Source organism: Microtus pennsylvanicus, chromosome 8 (genome assembly GCF_037038515.1).
Source record: "Microtus pennsylvanicus isolate mMicPen1 chromosome 8, mMicPen1.hap1, whole genome shotgun sequence".
Lineage (NCBI taxonomy): Eukaryota > Metazoa > Chordata > Mammalia > Rodentia > Cricetidae > Microtus > Microtus pennsylvanicus.
Genome location: NC_134586.1, coordinates 3,117,795 through 3,126,128, shown reverse-complemented (window position 1 = coordinate 3,126,128; position 8,334 = coordinate 3,117,795). Strand labels below are relative to the sequence as shown.

General features: G+C 48.6%; 1 protein-coding gene across 18 annotated transcripts in view; it reads left to right on the top strand.

Moving 5' to 3' along the window:
* The first annotated feature begins 783 nt into the window (after positions 1-783).
* Positions 784-8,334, top strand: part of Ppfibp1 (PPFIB scaffold protein 1) — a 144,003-nt gene continuing 136,452 nt past the window's right edge. For 14 of the 18 annotated variants that reach the window (XM_075982260.1, XM_075982259.1, XM_075982256.1 and 11 more), the window contains exon 1: positions 825-944. The gene's annotated coding sequence lies outside the window, so the exon portion shown is untranslated. Of the gene's footprint in view, positions 945-8,334 lie in introns of all 18 variants that reach the window. The other 4 variants (XM_075982243.1, XM_075982249.1, XM_075982247.1 and 1 more) reach the window with 2 other exon arrangements.

Below are 8,334 nucleotides of genomic sequence, written 5' to 3'. Positions count from 1 at the left end.
AATTTTTTAAAAAACAGGTTAGTGCTGGGTTTGGTAGTGTGGGCCTGCAATCCCAGGCACTAGAAGGCCAACGAGGGAGGATAACAATTTTAAGATCAGCCTTGCGGATATACTGAGATCATGTCTCAAAACAAAAACAAAATGTAAACAATAAAATTTCCGCTCCCCCTGGAGAGTCCATTTTATTTGTCTGAAAGCTTGCGTGGTACGTGAGGTTTTACTTATTTTTGTGGCTACATGCAAAAGCAACCACGTGGTTGAGCGCCACCAGTTGACCACGCAGAGCTCGGGTGGCCCCGTCTGGGATCCCCCAGTCCTCCCAGTCTCCACAAGTCCTCAGTTTCCCCCGGAGGCCCTCGCTGCGGGGTCGGAGGCCTTCGGGGCCTTTGCTTTCCCCTTCCCGCCGGCCGCGTCCGCCCCGTCCGGGACACAGAGGCGGCTCTGCCTTAAAAAGGGAGGCCCTCGGGGTGAGCGGCGCTTCCGACCCGGGAGGAGCCGCGACCCGACCCGACCCCACGGCTCTCCTCCGCCTTCCTCTCTCCCCGCCCCGGCGGACCGCAGCCCGCACGGCCGCGCTTCCCACCGACGCCCACTTCCAGCTCCGCCGGGCTCCGCCAGGAATGCGGGAGAACCCGGCGGCGCCTCGGAGTGACCGCGAGCCGGGCCAATCAGCGGGCCGCGGGTGCGAAGCCACGCCCCTCCGCCCCTGGGGCTGGTTCCCGCCGGGGGCGGGGCGGGGCGGAGCGCAGCGGGGCGAGCCGGGGAGGACCGAGGGGAGGCGGCACCTGGGCGGCGGTGATGTCAGCCCGGCGCTGTGCTCCGTCCCGGGCTCCTGTCGCCGCCTAGGGCGCGGGGCGACCGCCGCGGGAACAGCGATCTGGCAGCCGGGCCGGCGCCAGGAGGCGGGACTGCAACTTGTGGAGCTCGGTGGCTCTCCGCCGCAGGTAAGCCAGCGGGCGGTCCCTCCCGCGACCCAGGGAACCCCACTTCGGGGAGTGGGGGGCAGCCTCGGGGTGACAGGAAGGGATTCGTCGGGAGCTTCGGGCCCCCCCCCGCCTCCCCACAGCCCAGAACTCCGGTCAGGGCGGTGTGCTCCAAGCTCACACTCTGGGACTCCCCACCACAGACTCCAGTCGGGAAAATGTGCTCACACCCGGGCTCCCCCTGAACACCACAGTCTCTGGTTAGGGCAATGTGCTCCCAGCTCACACCCAGACTCACATCCACAGACTCCAGTCGGGAAAATGTGCTCACACCCGGGACTCCCCTTCACACCCCGCAGAGTTCAGCCAGGAAAGGGTGATCCGAGCTCCTACCCAGGGACTCCCACCACAGACTCCACTCACAGAAGTGGGCTCCCAGCTCACACCCGGTCTACCCTCCCCACCACAGACTCTAGTCAGGGCAGCGTGCTGGGACCCAAACACTTCAGAACTCGAGTCAGAGATGTGTGCACAGTCTTACACCCTGGCCCTGCCACGCCACAGACTCAGCCAGGGAAGTGTGTGCCCAGCTCACACCCCAGACTCCCCTCCCCACCACACCACAGACTCCGACACCACAGAACTCCAGCCAGGGAAGTGTGGAACCCCACACCCCAGAATCTCCACCACACCGGACTCCTGTCAGGGAACTAGAGTGGAGCCCCGATTCTCTGTATGATACCACAGAGCTCCCGTCTTGAAAAGTGTGCTCAGACCCTGGAGCTCAGTTTCCCTGTAATATTCCAGAGCAGAGCGTCCATCAGGGGTGGATGCTCGAACCCCGGCTCCCACACTTACAGACCCAACAGGGAAGGGCATATGTGGGTGGGATAGGAGGGAAGACTATTTCAAAACGCCACACATTTTTGCGAATCATCCCCAGAAAATAAAGAGAAAACAGCTCCATTCTTCTCCGTTCCCTTACACGGCACTCTAAGGGAAAGAGTATCAGTGTGATTCTTACATCCGTGTAAGGTATTCTTTTACACAGCCCAGCCAGGGGCTGAGAAATTCGCTTGAGGCAGATTCACCTTTGTGGGAAAACTGGTTTCTTGAGGGCACAGTTCTAAGTCTATTGCTGTTTAAACGCCTCTAAGGTCTTGCCTGGGGCTTCTTGAGGAAGGTTGGATGAAGGCTGTGAGGTGTGTTTTCAGGGTTCACTTTTAGAGAAAGGAGCTTAAATTTTATTCCTTTTAAAACAGGAGTTCACTATGGCTCTGGTTGGCCTGAAACTCACTGTGTAGACCAGCTTGGCATCGGACTCACAGAAATCTGCCTGTCTCTGCTTCCCGAGTGCTGAGGTTAAGAGTCTGTGCCAGCACTCCTATCGGGAAAGAAGGCTTGGTGTACAAATTCTTTGTAATGAGACTATGACCTTTTCCGACATGGGGGACAGACACAAGCCCTTGCTTTGGTAAGACTCAAAAAGTCTGTTAACTGGAGAAAGCAGTTGTCTTAGTAGGATTCCGATTTTTATTTCTTGTTTCAAACTCTTTTTTCTTGCTTGGAGATTTTCTTTCTGGGGGAAGATTATCTCTGAACTCACCGACCCTAACCCTGGCTCTATCAGTGTTTCAAGGCTCTTTCCGTTGGAGCGAGACTTCTGGTGAAGCAAGCTTCCCCTTGCAGGGCAGCGGCTCCTCAGTCGTGAGGATTCTCTGGTTGCCAGGTCTGAAGGAAGTAGGAGTGGACTTCATTGTTAGTCAAAAGCTGCATCCCAGACTCTGACCTGAAGGGCATTTCCAGGAGCTGGGGAAAGAAAGTCCTTATATTATGTCTAGTAAACCCAAGTCAGGAAGTGTGGGGATGGAGGACTTTAAAGATGAATTTAAAAGATGTCTCCATCGTCAAACCTGGAGGGGACATTTGTGTTTTGCTTTGTTTTCAAAACACCTTGGTCCAGTTCCTGAAATAATGAAATAGCACAGGGTAGGCGGCCAGGATCTCCCCACTCCCCTCTGTCTTCTTCAAGACAGGCTCTCACCACGTAGCCCAGGCTGGCCTTGAACGTTTGGTCTTCTTGCCCCCCTCTGTCATCACGTGTGTGTGCTATCATCCACACAGACTTTTTAGAAAGGGAACACGCGCTTTACAGGAACAGAACACTTTCATTTTGGTTTTGGACTAAGCCTAGAAAATAGCTAATGGTGCAGCAATAATACTGAACAAAATTTTGGTCTTTATGTTCAGTGCAAGCATATACAACATGCTGTATTTTCTCGTGCATGTGGAGTTTCCTGTGGGCACTTAGGTGAACACTGTGTAGCGGTTAATAACACTATCTAGACACAGCTAAAAGATGGAACCCCAAAACCATGTAAACCAAGTGAAAACTACTTTTAGGATGTGTGTGTGTGTGTGTAATATATGTTTTTTGACGAGTTTTAAAACAGTTTTTTTGAGTAATAACAATTTAACTGTACAACCTTAATTTGAACTACTATTTCTCGTTTTCAGTTCATGTTTATGAGGGCAGATGAGGAATATGGTAAGGCGTGGTATTTTAATTTTTTATTTCATGTGTTTGTGCTTATTGCCTGTGTGTGTGTGTGTGTGTGTGTGTGTGTGTGTATACATCCCGTGCTGCACAGTACCCAAGGAGCCTGGAAGAGGGCGTCAGAATCCCTAGAACTGGAATTATGGAGGGTTGCAAAGCCCCATGTGGGTGCTGGGGACAGAACCTGGTTCTGTGCAGGAGTCGTGAGGGCTCTTCACTGCTGAGCCTTTGCTCCAGCCTCAACGTGGCATTGCTAAAGAGTCTTGGGCCAGAGATAGCTCAGTGGGTAAAGGCACTCGCTGCTGGATCTGGTCCCTGGAACCCAGAATGGTAGGAAAGGACTGAGTGCCCTAGGCTGTCTTCCAGCCTCAGCTCCTTAGAATATATACACAATAAATACATGTAAAAGAAAATTAAAGTTGTTAAAAGATATATACGTTAATTAAGAAAGGTGAGATAGGTTTTGGCTCAATTCCGTTTGATAAACAACCATTACTGTTCTAACAGCCACATTGAAATGAGAGGCAGTTGGCATTGCTGGGCGAGAGACTGGAAATCTAGGCCACGCTATAATTCCAGCCGCATAACACCCAACCTGACAGCTATTGTGAACTCTTCTTGAGAACAAGTTCATTGAGGGAGCACCAGTTAACTGTTCATGTAGACTTTGTCACTCATTGTCCCAGCACGAGATAAATCATAACAAGGTCGTTTTCTCCTGTTGCTGACCAGCCCACGTCTTTAAAAATCTCTTTTTTGATAATTTATCTATTTTTATTTCATACGCAGTGGTGTTTCTCCTGCATGCATATCTTTGTGAGGTGTCAGATCACTTGGAAATGTATTACAGACAGTTGTTAGCTACCCTGCATGTGCTGGGAATTGAACCCCAGTCCTCTGGAAGAGCAGCGTGCTCTTGACCACTGAACTATCTCTTCGGTCCCTAAAAATCTTTTTATATCCATGGACTATTTATATTTTATAGTTAATTATTCTGATAATTTGTTATATTAAAATTGAGTTTTTGAGGTTTTCATCTCCAATTTTTAAGGTATCTGTATTCTAAACAACTCAATTTCCACACTTAACTGAAGGAAAACCTTATTCAACGTTCTGTCTTTTCAGAGATGTTTCATGTCTCTGTCCTGGTTTGAATTCCCTTTAAAATCAGTGAATGTAAATGAGTTGGTTAATGTCTGCATATCCATTCATTCTTGGGTCTGTGTCTTGATTTCTTTTTCTTTTGTGTATGTGTGCCTGCGTGTGTGCGTGCATGTATGTGTGGAAGCCCAGGGGTAGATGCTAGGTGTCTTCTTCAGATTCCCATCCCTTCCCCAGATAAAGACAATTTATTTCTGTTTAACGTGAACAGATGTTTTGTCTGCACGTATGTCTGTGTGCCACATGCCTAGTGCCCTTGAAGGCCCAAAGAAGACATTGGAGCACCTAGAACCGGAGTTCCAGAGGTTTGTGAGCTCTCATTTGGCTGCAGGACATCAAGCTGAGCCATCACGCCCAACAGTTCTAATATTGAGTTTAAACAAGAGATGCGAAGCTACTAAGTTAGAGCTCCATTCTGGTGATGGATGGTTTTTAGTGAACAAAGTGTCTTCTGGACAACATTTTGCTACAACCGAAAGTTCATAAAATTACAGTTAAATTAATTATCAAACTCTCCAGAAACTTGTGTGGGCTTCTGTAGTTCCCTCATCTGTTCTATTACTTACTGCTCAGATTTATTGCAATGTATGTCAGAACCTATCGCCTGCTCACCCCTGCAGCTTTTGCCACGTATATCACAGAGATTAATACTTCATTAAATAAAGCTCATGGCTTAAAAAAACCAAACAAACCCTAAACTCTATTAACCCACCACACAGAATTCAAAGACTCCTCTGTTTTGCTTTCTTTGGTATGCAGCAATCATATTGTTGTTAGAAAGCAAAGTGGGGAGGGTTCCTTTTCCGTTTCATCTTCTGCTTTGAAGGAACCGAAATACCAAACAGTTGGGTTTTTAGATTAAAAATTGGCCTCTCTGCAAAGATTTATGTTTGCATGCTTGTTACGCAGTTTCAGAAGGAGAAGGGAAGGTCTGAGTTAAATGCGGAGCGGTCTGTGTGCATCGAGCACTCTCTGTTTCTGACTCTGAGTGGGCCAGGTGGGTTTGCTGTCACAGGTTGTGACTGCGCTGGGCTTATGTGTGTCCCTGGAACGTGTCATGACTCACATGTCTGTTTTTGTTGGCAAGTTTAAGGAGTTGAGAATAGACAGACCATTTAGTGCTTTCTGTAACAGCACGGCACCTGAACGTGGCCATGAATGCAGGGATTGTATGGACTTGAGGAGTACAGAGTACCAGTCATTACGGCCAAGACTCAGAGCTCAGGTATGGAGCACGGAGGGGGAAGATCAGACGCTGTAATGTTTGGGGTTTGCTGTAAATGTCATGGGCACCCCATTAGCTTGAGTGTGATGGGGGGTAGTTTTACCTGTTCTCTAATTCACCAGGCCTTTGATGTAGAGCCCTCATCATCAGGAAAGCAGGTATGCTGTTCATAGCGCGTGTGTTTTTGATAACGGGGTGACTTGATTAGATGAAAATGATGCTGACGACGGTGCTTTCAGGGGGGAGGGGCTCATGAGAGAGTCGGTCTTCTCTGGGGGTGTAGCCTCTGGGAGGTTGCTGCAATGGACAGCCCTATACCCGCCAAGCACACACACACACACACACACACCGTGAAAGCGAGAGAGGGATGTGTGTATGGAGGGTAACCCAGGGAAGAGGGAAAGGGGAGTGGGGTGATGGTGGATATGACCAAGGTATATTGTATACGTGTATGAAACTGTCAAAGCATAAAATAAAAATATTAAAAAAAGATATTATTTTCAGTGGCCAGATTTTGTGCACAGAGAAACGATCAAATCCTAAAGGGCAAACCGGACTCAAGGTGGTTCTTGGGAAACTTATGTTGCTTTTAATGCTGCTCCTGTCTCCAGCCGTAGAACTTGGCATAAATGCTGTCTCACTGCCACAGAGCTTCGTGGGTTTTTAGTAGGGAAATTTTATTGAATTTACTTTATTTAGAAGAACGTGAAAACAAAAAGAACTTGCTGGTCTGTTCTTGTTGTTGTTTTCGATTGTGTAATAACTCCGCAGCATCGGTGGAGCTGCACAAAGACTGCCCCTGCGACCATCATTATCTTTTTCTCAGACCGACTCTTAGAACAGGTCACAGTAGATGATTTCGTTTTGTTTAAAGAGGAATTTGAACACACTCTCCTTTTCCTTATGGCTGATGGAGGAGCCTGTGGCCCCGTGGGCAGAGGTGGAGAGGGAGAAGGAGAGAAAGGGAAACCGTGATGAATCAGGAAACTAACTGGTTGGACCTGAGAGTCTGCTGGGCCATAGGTGTGAAGTTGCTTTTGAACTGGTTGGACCTGAGAGTCTGCAGGACGTAGGTGTGAAGTTGCTTTTGAACTGGTTGGGCCTGAGAGTCTGCAGGACATAGGTGTGAAGTTGCTCTGGCCTCAATGTTTCCTTTGGGTCAGCTGCTTGGATGTTTCTGTCAGATGTTCACACTCTCCACCCCTCCCTCATCAGAGTTTAACTGCACAGCCGAGAAAGCGTCTAAACAAAACCCTGTAGCTTTGGAGCCTGTCCTGGAACTCACTCTGTAGACCAGGCTGGCTTCGAAATCACAGAGATCCACCTGCCTCTGCCTCCTTGAGGGCTGGGATTAAAGGCGTGTGCCACCACCGCCTGGTACAAGAATTAAGGTTCTTGACATTGTCTCTGCTTAGGGACTTTGCTTCTCTAGACTTGACATGCTCTTCACATCACCATGTAGGCTTCAGCGACTTGCAGCCGCCTGTGGTTTTAACTGAGTTTAGATTTAAAAAACAAACACCTCGGGTGTGAGGCCCACAGGCTCAGTTAGAAGTCTGGCCTTGCTGTGTATAACAGGTTACTACTGCAAGTCACTAAGCTCTTTGTACTTTAGTTTTCCTGTTTGTAAAGTGTAGCATTGATGCTGTGTTGGGAGTTTTTGCAAGGATCAGAAATCATTGGAAATAATGACTCTGGATAAAAATGGCAGTGGAGGCAGAAAGACTTGCGAGTTTAGAAAGGCAGGTTGGGAAGTAAATTAGAGGCCAAGAAGTAGATGGTATTCTGAATCTGCTATGTGAAATTTCATCTGCCCATCTCTTCACTGCCGCTGGCCTGTTTGGTATATAGATTCCTAAGAAAAGATGTTAGCTATAATGGGAGGTGTCAGCTGCTATGAAAGGAACACGTTGTGGGGACCCCGCCGAAGGGAGAGTAGTAACTCAGTGGTTTTTCTCTGAGCACGGCCTCAGTTAACCTAGGTGGAGTGGCAGGGGGTGGGTCAGCCCCAGAGCTGCAGTGTCCTTAGCTCTGACCTCAGTTCCGCTTCCTAAACCAGAACACCCAGAAGTCTGCTCTCCAGCGCTGAGAAGGTGAAGGTGATGCTTATGAGAACTTTATTAGCCAGGCCCTACAGGAATGAAGGGTGTGGGCGCTGGAGCCAGATGATTGTAGATTCGAATCCTCCGTCTTTACTAGCTGTGTGATTTTGGTTAATTAAATTGCTGAGAACTGGGAGTCGCTGGGTGGTTATGAGGATTAAATATGATGATGTCTGTGAAGTACTAATAGCTTTATTCCTGGCAGACAACCTGCCCTGGATTGGTGACAGATATGGTTATTATTTCATTGACTAGCTGACAAGCTGCTCTCACTTGGGGATTTCTTTTAAAGGTGTGGAAGAGGGTGATTATAAAGAAAATTTTGGGAATACTGTGCTGGGTATCACTAGGTGTATAAGTAAATAT